This window comes from Rattus norvegicus, chromosome 6 (genome assembly GCF_021556685.1).
Source record: "Rattus norvegicus strain SHRSP/BbbUtx chromosome 6, alternate assembly SHRSP_T2T, whole genome shotgun sequence".
NCBI classification, from domain to species: Eukaryota; Metazoa; Chordata; class Mammalia; order Rodentia; family Muridae; genus Rattus; species Rattus norvegicus.
The window spans coordinates 13,297,014-13,315,155 of record NC_141539.1 but is presented as its reverse complement, the minus strand read 5'-3'; the positions used below and the strand labels follow the sequence as shown (position 1 = coordinate 13,315,155).

Here is an 18,142-nt window from a genome sequence, read left to right as displayed (position 1 = left end):
CACGCACACACTTACCTTCCCGCCCCGTATGGAGGTTTCGACAAAAACAACATAAGCCAATAAAAAAATAGAACTGAAGGACCCCCACCCCCAGTAAACGCCCACCCCGCGCCCAGTTGCTGCATCAGGGAGACCAGTCGTTTTTCATTTCATGGTGCAGCTCAGCTGACAGACTAATCAGAAAGGGGCTTCCGTTTATGCTTCCCCTTTACTTTTCTTGCCTAGCAGTAAGTTATCTGAAAGGTATTCAAACCTACGGTATCAGAGTATGTGCTGTTGAAAACCCAAAGTAGACGACCAGAAAAGGATGATGGAGGTTAAGGAAATGAGGACTTAATCCTCAAAATTTGGTACCCAAACAAGACTGATGGAACAACCACGGCCCAGAAAGAATTATGAAGATGGTGAAGTCAGAGACGAACTTCCCAGTGGAAAGAGCACCACCATGCAGACCCTCGAAACGAGCAGCATTTTAAAAAAAGCAAGCCAAGATGAAACCAACTTTTGAGAAGAAGCCTGCCTTTCACGATACTTTCCTGTTTGGCAAGAACATCTCGAAGCTAACAGCTATCTGCACCCACTCGGAAAGCTTCAGTCGGATTTAACCTCCTTTACCTAAATTAGACATTCCCTCACACCTTTGAACATATCTTGTAATGAAGCCAGTGCTGGGACCTCTTTCAATCATGCAAACCAGACATTAAGCGGCCTTCTAATTAGCACTGACAAAGTCCACACCCTTTCAAACGGATGCCCACTCAATGGGAAAACAAAACAAAACAAAAAGCCCACCTCAGATTTCTGTTTCCATTATCTTTGCCATTGTGGTGCCTTGATAATTTTGAAAGGGGTGGGGGGAGTTAATTAACCTTATCCTACAAATGAGATAAACATCAAGTGAAAATATTACTTTAAAATGGGCACCTCTACTCAAGAACCTGAGGCCACCGTTCCAGTGCACTGCATTCTGGTAAATTCCAAGGTTTTCCAAGGTATACCTCAGAAATCTGTGATTCCTCTCGGATCTTCAAATGGAAGACCTACTAATGATTTTTTTTTCTTTCAGCTGACTCACTAAAAATATTCTCTTTACACAGTACCCCATTAGCATGCAGTGATTTTACATATGAAACTTTTAATGGTGGGAAATTGACAAAATGAATAATTGCCTCCTCTAGGGAAGGAATTTTTAAGAGGATTGGTGTATAATGCATGATCAGCACAGATCTGTGCCTAGAGAAGTGCGGCGGCACTGGGTAGCAAGTACAAAGAAATAATTTTTAAAAATAGAGGATACAGGAAAGTTCTTCCAGATTCCCTAGGTTGGATTTTGGTAAAGCCTCTCTTGCGTAATCTTCCTTGCTGACCTCTCAAGAAGAGAAAGAAAAGTCAAGGTTTACATTGAAAGCCATTGTGGTTTGTGTGTATTTGAGATGGTTCCAAGTCAATTTATTTATAGAGCCCTTGTCTTCTGAAGTATGACAGAGGGCTCAGCCTAACCCAGGCAGTTGTCAGTGAAAAGCAAGTCAGGGATGGCCATGAGCCTTGAACACATCTTTTCTCTGTCCGATTCCCACCGTGAGATCTTAGAGTTTGTTACCTTTGTCCGTCTTGGGAAAAAATAAGAATGAACTTCCCCTCTGCTGCTGCTTCCTCATTTTCTGAATTGAGATAACACCAGTCCTATCATTGGATAACTTCCTTTCCCCAGCTTCTCTCTTTTAGCCAGTTTTGCTAGTTAATAAGGCAAAAACAAGAACAAACAAACCGTAATGTCATCCTTGAATATAGTCTATGGGTTCCTCAATAAATTAAAAAAAAAATTAAGTCCTACTTTTTCCAGGACACTGATCATATGTAATACGTCAACTTCTCTTCTATGATCTAGAATGGAATTGGGAAGGTAGGACAGAAGTTATCTTCGTCCGTGGTTCAGATGGAACCTAGCTGAGAACGTTAAGCTGTTTTCCCTTTAATGAGGCAAAGCAGGGCTGAGATGATGTGACAGTTAACTTTCCATCACCGTGACAAAACGCCTCAACTTAGAGTCATGGCCGCTGCCACTGCTGCTCCCGCTGCTGCTGCTGCTGCTGCTGCTGCTGCTGCTGCTATGGCTTCACAGTCATGTCCGTGTCATGTTCAGGCTGTTAGTGGAGGAGAGCATCCTGGGGGCAGCAGGAGAAAGAACCAAACTCTTAGCCTCCAAGAAGCAAAAAGAACTTGCTTTTATAACCAGGCCCCTCCCCGCTCCCAAAACCATTAATCCATGAGGCCGTGAATGAATTCATCTATCCATGAAGTCAGAGCCCTCCCAATCCAATCACCACCAAAGGTCCCAACTCTTGAATACTGTTGCTTTGAATACTGTGCCTGCCACACGTGAGCTGTTACAGAATACTTATGATCTAGTCCACGGCTGGAGAGATGACACGACAATTAAGAGCTCTATCTAGCTGTTCTTTCAGAGGACTAGAGTTTAGTTCCCAGCACCCATGTTGAGCTGCCTACACCTCCAACTACAGAAAAGCCAGTGCCCTCTTCTGGCCTCTGCAAGCACAGGTACTCATGTGTGCAAGAGGGCACACACACCAGCACACACACACACACACACACACACACACACACACACCCCAAAAACCTGACTGCTAACAGACAGGAATCCAGCCAGATCATAGTTTTTCTACCACATTCTCAGCTCAGTGAGGGTTGAAGAGTGTAGGAAGTGAAGCCATTACCTTAAAGGCTTATGCTGAGATGGGAAAAGTTGAGGGCCTTCTAATTTGATGTCCACACACTGCTATTCTTTTATTTGATCATCAAAAATGTTTTGAATATTACTTCAGGGTGCTTTTCCAATTGAGTTGCTTAGAACTGATGGATTTTCTGAGATGTTCAACATTCCATGTTAAAACCAAACACTTCCAGGGAAAATTGGGGTGTTTGATCAACCTAAAAGCTTTGACCACTCATTCAATAAATATCAATATGGGCTGGGAATTTAGCTTAGTAGTAGAGCACCGTTTGGTCCTCAGCTCCAGAAAGAAAAAAGAAAGACTGAATAAATACCAATAGCCTATTAGACACACCTCGATAAACTGACAGGCGAGGGAGGGAGGCACTCTCTACACAGTGTCATGCTTAATAACTTATGCATTTTCTGTTGATCCAACAGATAGATCAAGTAAAATATAAGGAATTTGAGTTCATCTCACAGTTGCAGAGCTGGAAGTCTGAGAACATGGTTATAACATGGTATAAGGACCTTCTGGCTTCCTCATAACGTGGTGGGGCTTCTCCTGGTGACGTAGGCCATGCACACTTGTTTGTTCCTATCTTCTTATAGAACCACTAAATGCATCCTGATCTGATCTAATACTGTCTACTTCCTGAAGTAGTAACATGGACTTGGGGGTTAAATGTCCACGTGTCAGTGTTCAGCAAGCCTATCCAACTCATAGTACACAGGAATGTGGCTAGAGGTGGGACGGGGAGAGGGGCGCTTTAGGCCCCCTGAGAAAGGACAACAGAATGGGAGGTGTGGTCATTGCCACACCCAGCACCCATTATCTTTGGAGCAAATGTGCATCCCTCAGAGAGTAGGCTGAAGAAAGAGCCTACTGGTTGGTCATCTGAGCCAGGAATTCTCTGGTCCTGGGGAAACAGAGTAGCCTCGAAGGTGTGTATGCTGGGGTTTGATCTAGGTAGGAAAGTCCCCCTTGGTCCTGTGGGAGGGGGTGTCTACAGGAGGACCTTCACAAGGTAGGCCCTATCTGGAAATCTTGAAAACGCTTCTGTCCTCTGCTCCTGGGGGTCCTAAAACAACCATATCCCAAACCAAAGTCATCACCTTCCAGTCTGGCCTGTCTTTTCTGGTTTCCCCAGAGCCCCTCTCCCCCGTCACTCCCTGTAAAACATCCGTGTGTTTGTGCCTGTCTTTGCTACTGTTGCTCTGTTTTCTTTCTACTCAATGCTGGCTCACTTGGCCCAAGCAAGGCTGACTCCCCCATCCCTACAATGTTTTTCTAACTCCACCAGCCCTGCCTCATGAGCCCAAAGAGAAATAATCATTTTCTCAAAATATCTTTTAAATGCAGATGAATGAGAAATGAAGAAGGGATTTTAAGAGGGTGGAGGGGGTGATGGGGACAGAGGGAAGACAATAATAGAAAGTAACAAAGCTCATGTGGGAGTCACTGGGAGGAAGAAAGGGACCAGCGGGAGAGGGAGGGAGCAGGAGAAATGGGAGGGAACTGTGGAGAAGGATGATTAAGATAAAGTATAATAGGGGTTGGGGATTCAGCTCAGTGGTAGAGCACTTGCCTAGCAAGTGCAAGGCCCTGGGTTCGGTCCCCAGCTCCGAAAAAGAAAAAAAGAAAAAAAAAGATAAAGTATAATATCATGTGTATGAAGATGCCAAAATGAAAACCATCACTTTTCCTAAGACCATGATGCCTATGACCCCAGGATTAGGAGGCAGAGACAAGCAGACCCTGGACATTCACTGGTCAGGCCACCCAACTGAAGCATGAGCCACAAAGAAAAGGGCAGAGTGACAGGGACACACAGAGACACATTTACTCACACACAGAGGAATCACTTTGTATGCTAACCAACAAAGTAGTTTCAAACAAAACAAATTTGCCAGATACAATTGTGTACACCCCTCCCCCTCTTTATTTTTCTTGGACAGGGTCCCACTTTGTACCTCTGGCTGTCCTGGATCTTGCTATGTAGAACAGGCTGGCCTCAGACTCACAGAGATCCTCCTGCCTCAGAAGTGCTGGGAGTCCTGGAATCAAAGGCATGCACCACCCCACCCCACCTTTCCCAGGGTTTTTGTCTTTGTTGTCGTCATCATTGTTGTTTGCTTTGTTTGGTTTGAGTTTTGTCATCGCGTGAGATGTTATTTTTAAATTGGTGTTTTAATTGTTTTTGTGTCTAGTCTTATTTAGAGAATATATTAGCATCGTGAAATTAAGAATCAAAGCAGCCGGGGCGGGGGGGGGAATCAAAGCAGCCAACCACCGGATAATTAAGCTTAAACAAACTGTGCTTTCATTCTCTGAACAATTGCACAGAAAATGAGTGATTTTGTTATGTCACTGGCAGCAAATAAGGCTGCATGAGAGACGTGCCTCTCTGCAAAAGTACCTCAGAGTTTTACCTCATTTTCTTTGTAGTAGCTTGGGTTTGTTTGGTTGTTGGTGGGTTGGTTGGTGGGTGGGTGAGTTGGTGGGTTGGTTGGTGGGTGGGTTGGTGGGTTGGTTGGTGGGTGGGTGAGTTGGTGGGTGGGTTGGTGGGTTGGTTGGTGGGTGGGTGAGTTGGTGGGTTGGTTGGGTGGGTTGGTGGGTGGGTGGGTGGGTTGGTGGGTGGGTTGTTTGGTGGGTGGGTGGGTTGTTTGGTGGGTGGGTGGGTGAGTTGGTGGGTGGGTGGGTGAGTTGGTGGGTGGGTGGGTGAGTTGGTGGGTGGGTGGGTGGGTGGGTTGGTTGGTTGGTTGGGGGGTTGATTGGTTGGTTGGTTGGTTGGTTGGTTTAGTTTTGGTTTAGCTTTTCATTGGTTCTTCATGAACCAATCATGATTTCACATCATGGACCCCAATCCCACTCATCTCTCTCTCTCCTCCTGTACCCCTACTCCACCCTTGAAACTTCCCCTTAATGAGAGAATCTCCTTGTGGAAGCTGTAGTGTTTCACAGTGTATCCCACAGTGTACCCCTTTGTCCACATTTCTCTGTAATGAGTCATTGCTCTGACTCTAGGCCTCTGGCTTCTGCTACTCTATCAATACTGGATCCTCAAAGGGACTCCTCCCAGATACCCCTGTTGTTGCCCTGAGTCATAGAGTTCCTGTAGCTTTGGATCTGCAGGACCACCAGTTTGTCCATGGGGTAGATGTTGGTGTGGCCCAATTCAAAGCACTGGATCTGGGCCTGAGAGATATCTGAGCTGGTCAGCCCACCAGCTCTCCTGCCCTCAGGCCCTCAGAGCCAACTCGCCAGCAAGCCCAGCATCACAGCCAGCTCTATCCTGCTGCCCAGGTGAGGTGCAGAACCTGCTCTGTGAAGTGTCGCAGCCAGTGAGGGACATTGCCTTCTCTCCTGCCTGCCATAGATGCTGAGGGATGAGGGACGGGAGAAGGGCAGGGCTCTCTTTCATCCACAGCAACCTCCCAGCAGAAGAGAGGCAAAGCTGGCTCTTGGCTCTCACTCCTTCAGGACCTGCTCATCTGCAGCGCCCCCTTTCCAGGGCCAGCTCTACTGTGCAGCCCAAGCAAGGTGCAGACCGTTTCAGGCTACCTCTCTGTCTGAGCCCCATGGCACCAGTCTGGTGGTCGTCTAGGGGCCTCACTCCTTTCCCAGCCCATTCAACTGGCCTCATTCAAGGGTTGTCTGTCTTGGGCCAGCAATGCCAGGCTGGGTTCTTCTCATCTCTGGCTTGCTCCCTGCCCTGGGAGCTCCTCTGGGCCTGTGTGGGGCTGGTCTGGGGGCTATCTCAGGCTCACTTTTTTCAGGGAATGTTTGGCTACTAATCATTCAGATGTTCACAGGTCAGAACACTGGGTGTAGTCATAGCCTCTCTCCTCTCTGCCATCTACTGACGCATACTCGAGCCACAGCAGCCATACGTACAACACCCCTATGGGCAGGTTAGCTTGGTTTTTGATGCTTTAGACTGACAGGTAAAACTTGGGGTGTCTGTCCTCAAGACATGAAGTTAACATTTAGAGAGAGGTCTCTTCTTTCTCCCTCTCACTGATGACCCAGCCGATCTTTCTAGGCTCCCCTTGTGGGAGTAGAGGGGATCACTGTCTGCTTTGAGAAGCTTTTAAACATTCTAACTGAACTGCCTTACATGGAGGAAGCATTGGTTTTGTTTTGTTTTGTTTTTGGTTCTTTTTTTTTTTTTCCGGAGCTGGGGACCAAACCCAGGGCCTTGCGCGTCCTAGGTAAGTGCTCTACCACTGAGCTAAATCCCCAGCCCCGAAGCATTGGTTTTGACTGTGGATTTTCTTCCGTGCTCCCTTGATAGCATTGCTTTTGGAATTGTGGTGAGGCACTATGTCATGACCTCAACAGCTCACAGCAAAGGACATCTGTTCACGTCATGCTGACACTGAGAAGAGGGGCCTGGGTCACAATGTCCCCTCTCTGAATCGTTTCTGAAAGTGTTTTTATTGTTTCTATTTTTCTCCCCTAAGATCTTATTTTACAAAAGTGTGTCTCTTTAGACTGTTTTTTCTTGTTTATTTGTTTATTTTGGACAGGGTCTCACTATGTAACCTTAGCTAGCCTGGAACACACAGTGTAGAATAGGCTGGCCTCAAATTCATAGAAATTCACCTACCTCTGCCTCTTGAATGCTGGGACTAAATAATTGCCCTTTTTATTTTAATTCTTTTAATTAGGTCAATGTATTAGTCAGGGTTCTCTAGAGTCACAGAACTTAAGCAGCGTCTTTAGATATTAAGGGAAATTATTGGAATGGGTTAAAGTCTGCAGTCCAACTAACCCAACAATGGGCAGCTGTGAGTGGGAAGCCCAAGAGTCTGGTAGTTGCTCAGCCCCATGAAGCTGGTTTCCTGAGCTGGTCTTCTGTATAGGCTGGAATCCTGAAGAATTGCCACACATGTGCTGGCAGGTAAGTGCACTCAGGCGAAGAAGAGAGCCTTCCTCCTTCCACTGTCCTTATGTAGGCCTCCAGCAGAAGGTATGGCCAGATTAAAGGTGTGTGCCGCCAGGCCTAGGCCTGAGCTTCACATGGCCACTCTCCCTCAAGATCCAGATGAAAGCACTTGTCATTGCATGTCAGGATGGAGATCAAAAGCCTGTATCTCTCAGCCTCAAGATCTGGATCACAGGTGAGCCCTCCATTTGTGGATGTGGCTCATTCCAGATGTCCTCAAGCTGACCACCAGGAATAGCCACCACACTCAATGTTTTCACTGTTTTGTGTTTTGTGTTTATGACATTGCTATTTCTGCCTCCATGCACACCAGGCACACACTTTGCCAACTGAGCCCCAACCCCTAATCCCCAACCGTGATATTTCTGCAAAACTCAGTAGCTTACCTGTGAAATGTCTATACTCTAGGTTTGATTGTCTCCTCAGCGCATCAGTGGATTTGTTCTTCTACTTCTCGTATTTCTGATAATCTGGGATATAGTTCTAAAACCCTGACAGGATCCGAGCCGAGGACCCCGGGAGAACATTTCACTCACACGCACTGTTTGTGTGTTCCACAGTCTATAATGTAAGGAGCAGAGGAGAGCGTTGTCCCCTGGAACGATGGTAACGTCGATCACGTAAGATGGCCGACCACTGGATACACTTTCCACCTTTAATTAATAAGCAGTGTGTGGGGCAACACTCTGTCCCTGTGTAAATATCTTATTACTCTTTGCCTACTGATTCTATTGTCTGTGAATGACTTGCCTAAGCCAATAATTACATTGTGGGTTAGAAAATGATGTCTCTCTGAGACATGCATGATGACTACAACATTGCGAGTCTGAGGTCCACATCATAATAAAAGAAAAAAGAGAGAGAAAATGAAGTCGCTCTAATATGGAACCACTCTGTGTATTACCTAGAATTCGAGTAAAGAAGCACTTTCCTCAGCCCTCTCTTCTTTTATAAACATTGACTGATGCAGCTCCCTCTCTCTCCCACTCCCCTGTCAGTGTCATCGTTTTTTGATGCTCAGGTCACCAGATCTGGCTGGTGCGAGCAGTTTGAATGAGCTCCTATGTGTGTCTTTTTGCCGCGGCTCTATCAATTTTAGGGTTCTCCTTTGCTTTCTGGTACAAATGTTCCAAGTGCATTCTTGCGTTCTCTCTGATCACTCCTGGAGCAGCCATCTTTTTCAAGGGTCCTCGGAGACTTCACATGCATCTTCTTTTCCTCACTTTAAACGCATCTAGTCATTACGTTCGACTACCTACAGGTTCTCGTCCTGCTCATCAGTGCTGGGCCGGCGTCTGCTGCTCCTCACAAACTTTCCTTAACACAGCCTTTATCCTGGTGCCTTGATCTCTTGGAGTTCTGTGTGGCCCTGAGGAGTTCTTTCAGTCTTTCCCCATGCCGTCTCATTTGAGGGACCCCTAAGCCCAACTGGAAAACAGTCTCACAAAGCCCATGGGAAGCCGGTGAGCGAAACCTTAGAGGGGCAGGACTTGGAGGAGGAAGCGGCATGACCTCATGAGCGGGCACATCAGAACTTCCTCTGCAGATACCTCATCTCCTCATCACTCAGTCCTCATCACATGGGCACTGCAGAGGGCTGGGTTTTACTTTGGAGGTCAAGAAGCCATTTTTTTTAATAGAAGAAAAGAATAGAATAGAAGTGGAAGTTTCTATTCTAAATGTAAATGTAAAAATAAATGTAAATACGAAACTAGACTAGACTATAATCCAAGGTAACATGTATGACTTAGGAATCCAGACTGTAAAAACGTGTGTGTGTGTGTGTGTGTGTGTGTGATGGTAATCTAAAAACTTTGAAGGTCAAGAATTAAATTCAAGGGCGGTTTTGTTGTTTGTTCTTTGTCTGGGGTTGTTTTGTTTTGGTGTGGGTTTGGGGGTGGGAAAGATGTCCCAGCAGCTAAGAGCACTTGCTACTCCTGCAAAGGACCCAGGTTCAGTTCCTAATGTTCACATAGCAGCTCACCACTGTCTTGAACTCCAGTCCCCGGAGAGTCAAGCTCTTCTGGCCTCTGCGGGCACTGCGTGTAGTTACATGTAGGTAAGACACTCGCAGACGTTAAATCAAATAGAAAATTCATTGTTTTTAGAATACAGACACAGCTAATGAAGAGAAATAATCTCTTGTCACATAGAAAGTAGAAATTAGTTCTGAGAGAGTTTGCTGAGAGTCAAACTGAAATCCTAAGTTTATGCATTGTTTGCAGATCCCACTAAAACAAGGTATTAGGTATTATGTTATATTTATATATGGACTAATAAGCTGTCAGTGATCAGAAAAAAACAGTGATTTTATGTATGCTCTATGCTACGTGTAGGAATGGACACCTACAAGATATTAAGACAAAGAAGATAACCAGAGACTTCCACCCAGGGAGAGGTAATGCCAGACTTTGTTAAAGATCATGAATGGAAGCCTGAGAAAGTATTGATCCTAAAATCCTGGCACTTGTGGGGCAGAGGCAGGAGATCACGACTTCAAGGCTAGCCTGGTCTACATAGTGAGTTTGAGTCCAGCCAAGGAGCGTGTCTCAGAAGGAAAAGGATGACAAGCTAAGAGCACAATTCCCAAATGAGCTACAAGTGGTCTTCACCAGAGAGCCTCCTGGAGCTGAGGCTTTCTTGAATAACGCAGGACTTGCCCTGGAGGGTTAGTAGCCGGCGTATAGGTACTGAAGCTTGCCCTGTTCTCCTGGCAGGCATGGAATGAATCCGGTGGAGTACCTGGCTGCAAACGGGATCAGGAGTAAGGTTAGCTGGAACATGGAAGAAGGAGAATTACTTTTCACCGAAGAGAGAAATGATCAATTTGAATTCCTTGGGGGTTGAAGAGGGAAGGAGGAATGTGGGGTCTGAAGGGAAGACTCGAATGCATGCCAGGCCGTCTCCAGGCCTCTTTTGCCTTCTGCCTCAAGGGCCCTTAAGACCTTAGCTTGCCTTGATTTCTTGTGCTAGTCTAGGCTGACTCATTCCTGAGGCATAACACATTCAAGAGTACATATTTGAACTATGTGTCTTTTACTACGGAATTATCGAAGCAGCTTAAAACCCTGGTGACAATAAATGTCAAAGGAGTTTGGACAGTGGCCCAGTTTAATTTGGACACCCAGGCCTTTTGTTAGCGATTGCTTTATCGTTCTCTGAACTAGCTGGAGACGGTGGCACAAGCTGGCAATCCCAGTTCCCAGAAGGCTGAGAGAGGGTGATAGCCCCAAGTTTGAGGCCAACCTGATCTACATAGCCAGTTCTAGGTTAGCCGGGGCTGTGTAAAGAGATCATTTGAAGAAGATAGAAACTAATTTGAAAAATAAAAGTGAATTTAAAAACCGAAGGTTGTTACATTGTAGACTGGACACGATGTTGCGATTAGCAGCCAGGACTCATTTCTTCTGAGACTGAAATTTGGTGATGAGCCTCAGTTACTGGAATTTTACATCTTTCATTCTGGAGTCCATACTGCAATAAAATAACCACTCAAGGGACTTTCCTAGAGTGGTAGGAAGCTCTCTTCAGACATTAACATTTCTAGCCCTTCACATAACAGCTTTAATGTATTAAAGAACACCAACCTGCCTTGAGGGAATTGAATGAAATGGCCTTCCAAGGACCTTCCCAGCCCCAGCGCTCTGAAATACCCAACCTAGACACCACCATGTCCCCTGCCCCCACCCTTGTAGCATCTACTTTTGTGCACTGCAGCCCTTGGGGAAGTGCAGGGCGCTGCTCTCCTGCAGGCTGCCTCTCCCTGCCCGGGTCTGCTCTGTGTAATTTTCTAAATTAAAAATGCAGTCTTTTTCTCTCACCCCTGCCCCCCATCTCTGAGGACAGTACATTGGTAGTTCAGCAGTAGGCAATAAGCTAAGTCTGTCAGTCTGTCACTATGCCACAAAAGCAAAGGTCAGGGACCAGTCCCTGCCGTGACCCACAGCAGCTCTCTGGCCTTTTGCAGCAATCTGTTGTGGAAAGCAGACACTTTAACAATTCCAAGGGGAAGCAGAATTACCACTGCAGTGATAAGCTGCCATGCAGGCAGACAGACATTCTCTTACGATTCAGTGAGTGCAGGCCTTCAGAGGTTATGCATTCAGTCTCTGTGTTTATTAAAGAGAGTGACGACAGATCAGAAAACAAATCCAACATTGCACATCAGAGAGGCCAAGCACAACAGAATAAACGTCCAATATTAATATACAGGCTCCATAACCCACAGGGCAAACCCATGTTTTATTCAAGAAAACAACAGATCAAGCAATCTCTCTCTAGAAAGCCATTTACAGCTCATTGGAAATTGGAGTCATAATCTTTAATAAAGGCTGTTTATACCCATGATGAAGGAGTTTTGAATAAATCAAACTGAAAGCAATGATAAATTAGCCCCTCGGCCTTTGTGTGTTTATTACACTGTAATCACTCAGACCCATGGAAGTCAAATTTGTTTTGCCAGTTTCCTAAATTCAACCCAAATGAGCTCATGGTTCTTACACAAAACCAATTCATATTGTCAAGTGACAGCAAGAAAAATTAATATTATACTGCCTCTCCTTCTCCAAGGGGACTTTACCAAGTGTAAGAAATAGTGCACTCCACAGCCATCCTGAAGTCGATTGCTTAGATGTAGATTCTAAACACATGCTCCGATCCTCTTAAAACGGCAATGAAACAAGCTGACCCTGGGGAACATGTCATACCCAATGAGACGCTAAAAAGGAAGCCTGGGGCCTTGCTTAGAACATAAAGAGCCAGGCTAGAATTTTATGGAAAAGTCCGGATGACAAAGCCCTTTCCAGTTAGCAATCACAGCTCATCAACATCATGGAATCAGTGGCTGGGAGCGGGTGGAGGTCTTGCTGTCCCTACTTGGCACTATCAGCTGCAAACCAGGGAGGAGGCTGTTTAACCAAGTCCCTGGAATGACAGGATTCTGCCTTGGCAGAGGCCCCATTTGGGCTGAACCTCCCTGCTTCCTGTCACAGGCCTTCCTACTGATCCACTCTCAGCTCCTGGGATGGCAGTTTCTCCAGGAAACACAAAAATACCTTCTTCTTGAGAGCTGCATTACACGCCCCCCCCCACCTTCCCCAGAGGAATGGACGAGGCTTCCAAGACACCGGGTCCTGCTCTGTCCACCTGACTAATTGACCGGACGGTATTTTTCTTCACTAGAATCTTTGCTGTTTGGAACGCTACCTGAGGCCACGTGGGACAGATTCGAGACAGGCTTTCTAACGGCCACGCACTTTCCTTCGTTCCACTCTGCCTTGTTTTCTGTTGAGAGGACTTAAGGGAACCGAGGCACGATGATTCCTCAGGGGGGAATGTGGGAGGATAGGTAAACAGTGCATGTGAGCTGCCAAGAGCTGCCCAGGACCAAGAAAGGAGCATTCTCTCCAGCTCAGTCACGGGGCAAATATTTACCGAGCTGGGACTCTGCACAGCCCAGTACGCAGCTGGGAATGACTTTCAAGGACCTAGAGTTAGGACTCCCGAGGCTTTCGGCTTTTCGTCTGGTTGAGCGGGCATGGATGAGAAACAGATCTCAGAGGCAGGCGGCCCGAGTTGGTGCAACTCCCTCGGCAACACATAAATAGCTGTGGCCTTTGTGTAGCTTCTCTGAGATTCGATTTCCTCATCTACAGTGAAGGATAATAATGTTTATCTTGGAGTGTTACTAGGAGAATGAGAGAGTTAGTGCACGTGGCTTGATACCAAGTCGCCCTCTCTCCACCATCCTGACCTCACGGTCCCAGACCTTATACGGATAGGACATTTGTCATCCGTCCAGGACTCTCCTTTCTCCAGGTAGTCCTATTTCCACATCATTGTTGTGAGGCCTAAGAGAGCAGGGGCTATAGCCTGCCAACTTGACAGCTCCGTATTTCCCTGCGGGGACCAGTGGCATCTCCCTCGGACTCCTCCACCATTCTGAAATGGAAGAGATACGTGGCTCCTTCACTCTTTCCGGAGCTCCTCTCCGTTGTGTTCTCTGCTGCATTCCGGCTTGCAGCCAGGAAAAGCCCACAGTTCTCTCCTTGGTGTTTCTTATGCCTCCACACTCCTGAACCATATGGAGGGAAGAAATCATGGCTATGATAACATCATGCTTCAGTAGCCCCAGCCGCCATCCACAGTCTCTTATGAGGAAGGGGACAGGCCATCCGCTGGAGTTTCCAGTTACTCTGCAGTATGTCCCCTCCCCCGGCATTAAACCAATGCAGTGTTCTGAAATTGGTGGCATTTCACAAGTACCATGCAGGCATTTACAGAACTGAGCTAGCCTGGTCCCTCGAACCCAGACACAGGCTACATCCTATTAGCTCCGGCTTACGAATGTAGAAACTGGGGTTCAGGAGGTTAAGGGGCTCCTCCAGGTCACATCCAGAAGGCACTTAGGCTGGTACTCAAGGAGCCCTGGCTGTCCTGAGCACAGGGCCCACCCCCTAGGCTTCAGCAGGCTTTCTAGCAGGTGGCAGGGAGGGAGGGAGCTCGTGGCTTTGCGTTCCCTCTTCCGTTCCTTCCTTCCATTCTGTTTTCTGCCTTCACATTGCCTCAGCCTAATGAACCAATCACACGATGCGTTTCTCACTCTGCAGACATCTACTTGAGACTGGTTGCCTGCAAATCCAGAGTCGCAGCACTGCACTGACAGATTAACAGCCTGGCTTGGGGGTGAGCTTAAAATAGAATCCTCGATGATCTAAATCAAGGATCCTTAAGCAAAAGTTCAAGACAGGAGGCTTCTGGGGAGACTGTGGAGCCCTGAATTGTAGGTATGCATACATCTGTATATGATCTTCCTAAGACACGGTCCAGAACTTCCACCAGATCATAAGAGGTTTTGAACCCCAAAGGTTAAGAACTGCCCGTGGTCTAGTTAAACCCAGAGCTCACACTGCCAGGTCTGCTCCTAAGACACGGTCCAGAACTTCCACCAGATCATAAGAGGTTTTGAACCCCAAAGGTTAAGAACTGCCCGTGGTCTAGTTAAACCCAGAGCTCACACTGCCAGGTCTGCTCCTAAGACACGGTCCAGAACTTCCACCAGATCATAAGAGGTTTTGAACCCCAAAGGGTTAAGAACTGGCCATGGTCTAGTTAAACCCAGAGCTCACACTGCCAGGTTTGCTCCCGGCTGTCCTATGAAGCAGCACAATTTGTGGCAGAGACATCCCAGCGTAAATACCAGAAGCAGAATCTGATCTCTGGATCTGGCAAATGTTTGAAAGACTCATGAATTATTAAAATGGCTAATTAAGTCAGCCCTCACCAGAGAGTATCTGCTTTTCCCTTCATCACTGAGCTCACAGCTGAAACTCGACTTCAATCCATCCTGTGCTGCAGGGCAAGGTCACTTGGCTCCTTCCTTGCTAGTCTAAGGAGAACTGGGACCAGACCGCTGTGCTTGTACCTGCCTGCTGAGCCTCAGTGGAGGCTCAGGCCCATTTTCTCTCCCCTGCCCACTATGATTCAGGCAATTCTCCAGGGAGCTCACTGCTACTCTAAACCCACACCGTCTCTTCTGTTGGGCACACCGGCCCATGTCAGTCATGAGCGTTCCTGTATCTTCCTCTCTTGCCAAAATCACTCTCCTGACAGAACACCATAAATGAGCAGCCTGGAGCCAAAACTATTCTGTGGTCCTCAGGTAAGGCTGTGCTGGAAGGCCACGCTGCCTTTCCTTCGCTGGGTGACGAGGATCGTGCCAACACTGCATTGGGAGCACGTTTCTCAGGACTTTGCTCACTCTCTCTCATTCTGTGTTCTTACCGCTTTCTGGTTCCCCTTCACTAGGGAAACAGCATTGTTTGTGCCTAGCCAGCTATACTTAAAAGCTAGATTAAACAAGAATCTTTTATTCTACCACTCCCCATCCCCAGTCTTCGAAGATGATCACTGTTCAAGAAGTTCTGTTGTAAAATGGTGAAGTAGAACCCACGGAGAATGAGAAACCACACGGCCATCTCTGAGCTTAGGCAGGACACACACATCACCAGCCACATGTGCGGAGGCATCTCCATCCCAGGACAGAGGAACACAGACCTCCTCCACTGTCACCCCCTAGTCACCTCCCCAAGTGGAGGGTGGCAGAAACCACAGCATAGGAAGAGGGGAAGAGGCCTGGCAGGGGACAGGATGTCGGGGAATAGGGAGAAGGAGATCCTGACTCAGGACCACAAGAAAGTCAAGATTCCACTGTCCCCTTAGACTTCATTTGCAGAACACAAATACAAAGGCAATAATAAGAGTTCCCCAGTGGCAACCAGGCACGGTGGTGGTACACAGTTCATGATCACAGGCTTAGCGGGCGGAGGCAGGAATACCAGAAATTCAACGCCATGCTCGTGCTGCAGAGTGACTTTGTGGCCAACCTGGGCTACCACGAGACTCCATCACAAAGCAAAAATAACAACAAAGAATTCAAGATGTCAACGGCAGAATTCTAAACCTCATGTGTTGCACTGATGGGGGGAAACCTGCATGCCCACCGTTGCCCCTGAAGACAACCTGCTTGCCAATCCATTCCCAGAGAACCGTGGCACAACTTCACCCTGTAAAAATTCTGAAGAATCTGAGGACTCAGTAACTTAGTGGTGATGGCTGCCACCCCCTACGGTACCCACATTCTTGCACAAACACAGGGTTGGTGCCTTAGAGATATAACCCCACAGATGTGAGGAGAAAGACCTCTGACCTGAATCATCATGGCCAAATTAATTAAAGCAAGATTTTGTTTATTCCTGTTCATGGGCCGTCTCTCCCTAAAGGCAGGGTTCAAGAGATCAGAATTAGATATGGATAAAATAAGGGCTTTTATAGTTGAGGAGCAGGGGGTTTCCGAATTTGGTAGGCGCATAGCGGAGGGTTACAGAAGCAGAAGGAGCATAAGAAGTTGGTTGTGACAACCGCCTTGCAAACACATGGTTGCAAGGCGGTCATAACAAGTTGTTCATAACAACTTTTGAAACAAAGGCACGGTGGGCATTTCCCAGAACAGGCACTCAGAACCATTTGTAGTTAAGGTGACAGGTGGGTCATAGCCCAGTCCATGAGAAATGGTGGTTTAATCATAAACAGGGATGAATCGAGTTGGTCTTTACTATGAGATGGTCTCCAAGCCTAAAGTGGGGGCAGACTGGGTCATCAGAGACAAATCTGTAGGCAGAGTAGTAAAACAAGCCAGGAAGGCACCGATTGGACGTAATCAGACATAGCACCAGGAAATAGAAAGTTCTGGGCTGTTGAAAGTATGATTTAGCTGTAATTTGCCTCCCCACTCCCACTGGAGCCATTTTCCTTTTTATTTGCCATTTTAAAAAAAGATCTAATTTAAAAAAACTTTTGTGAGAACAGCAATGGCTAAAACCAATCGTAGTGCATCCTGTCAGCCCACCCTCCCCGCAGCCCACCCCCCATAGAGGAGAGACTGGGACCTCATACTTCTTCCGATGCACACATAGTGCTAACCACCAGAAGCTGTGGGCTTCTCTCCCTCACAGCTTTAATTAATAACTGTAGCTGAACAGCCATCCTAAAAAGATTCTGAGAGGTTGCTTGATCCTTGGGCCCTGGCCTGGAGCAGATCCCATAACGGATAATGCTGTTTGTTTTTGTTTTAACACAGGTGAATAGTCCTGGTCCTCAATTCGAAGGCTTTTGAATGAAGCCACTTCTTAGGTTTTGGAGCTTGCCTGAGCAGAGGCTGCAGCCTGTTTGTACCAGTAATACCCGACGAAGAGAACTGGATACTTTGATTCTGAATTTCTCTTTTAACCATTTTGGGCACCAAGATGGCTCAGAGGTAGAAGGTTTGCCAACAGGCCTGATGCAGAGTTCGATTCCTTTTTTTCTCTGTGGGTTGTTTCTCTAAGCGGATGAAGAATTAAGTTGCAAACTGAACTCCCATTGAGCCAATATTTGCTTCCCTTCTCCTTTGGTGGAAGGCAGAAATGAATCTCATTTTAGACAGTCTTCCCTTTAGTCCCTCTGTTAATAAACCCACGGCCATTCCTGAAATTATATTAAATCATTTGAGTCCCCATCGTTTCAGAAGTTTGGCTTTGCCTTTCTTGAAGAAGCAGAAATTATTTCTCTTTTCCCTTCTAATGGACATGAAGCAAAGTCACAAAGGAGGAGTGGACAGGAAATGGTAGAAAACCTCGGAGTCCTGGTGAATGGACTAGCTGTGTAGCCCCAGGTCTCTCGGAGCCTCAGCTCCTTTGTCATGAAGACTATCTGTAAAGAGCTCGGGATCCGCAGAGAGACCAGAGTTCTGTCTAAGGAAACTGGTTTGTATTTTTGTTTTCTTTTGTTCTTGTTTTTGTTTGTTTTTTCAAGATAGGGTTTCTCTGTGTAGCTAGCTCTGGCTATCCTAGAACTTGCTCTGGAGACCAGGCTGGCCTCAAACTCAGGAATCCACCTGCCTTTGCCTCCCGAGTGCTAGGAT

At 46.8% G+C, this 18,142-nt stretch overlaps 1 long non-coding RNA gene and 1 other non-coding gene across 2 annotated transcripts; one reads left to right on the top strand and one right to left on the bottom strand.

Moving 5' to 3' along the window:
- Positions 1–6,513: 6,513 nt before the first annotated feature.
- Positions 6,514–6,647, bottom strand: LOC120093446 (small nucleolar RNA SNORA17). The gene has a single exon (XR_015623613.1). It is a non-coding gene; the product is annotated as a small nucleolar RNA SNORA17 (small nucleolar RNA).
- Positions 6,648–12,670: 6,023 nt separating this feature from the next.
- LOC108351172 (uncharacterized) lies at positions 12,671–17,739 on the top strand. Its single transcript, XR_015622211.1, has 3 exons — positions 12,671–13,882; positions 14,292–14,468; positions 17,321–17,739. It is a non-coding gene; the product is annotated as an uncharacterized LOC108351172 (long non-coding RNA).
- Positions 17,740–18,142: the final 403 nt, after the last annotated feature.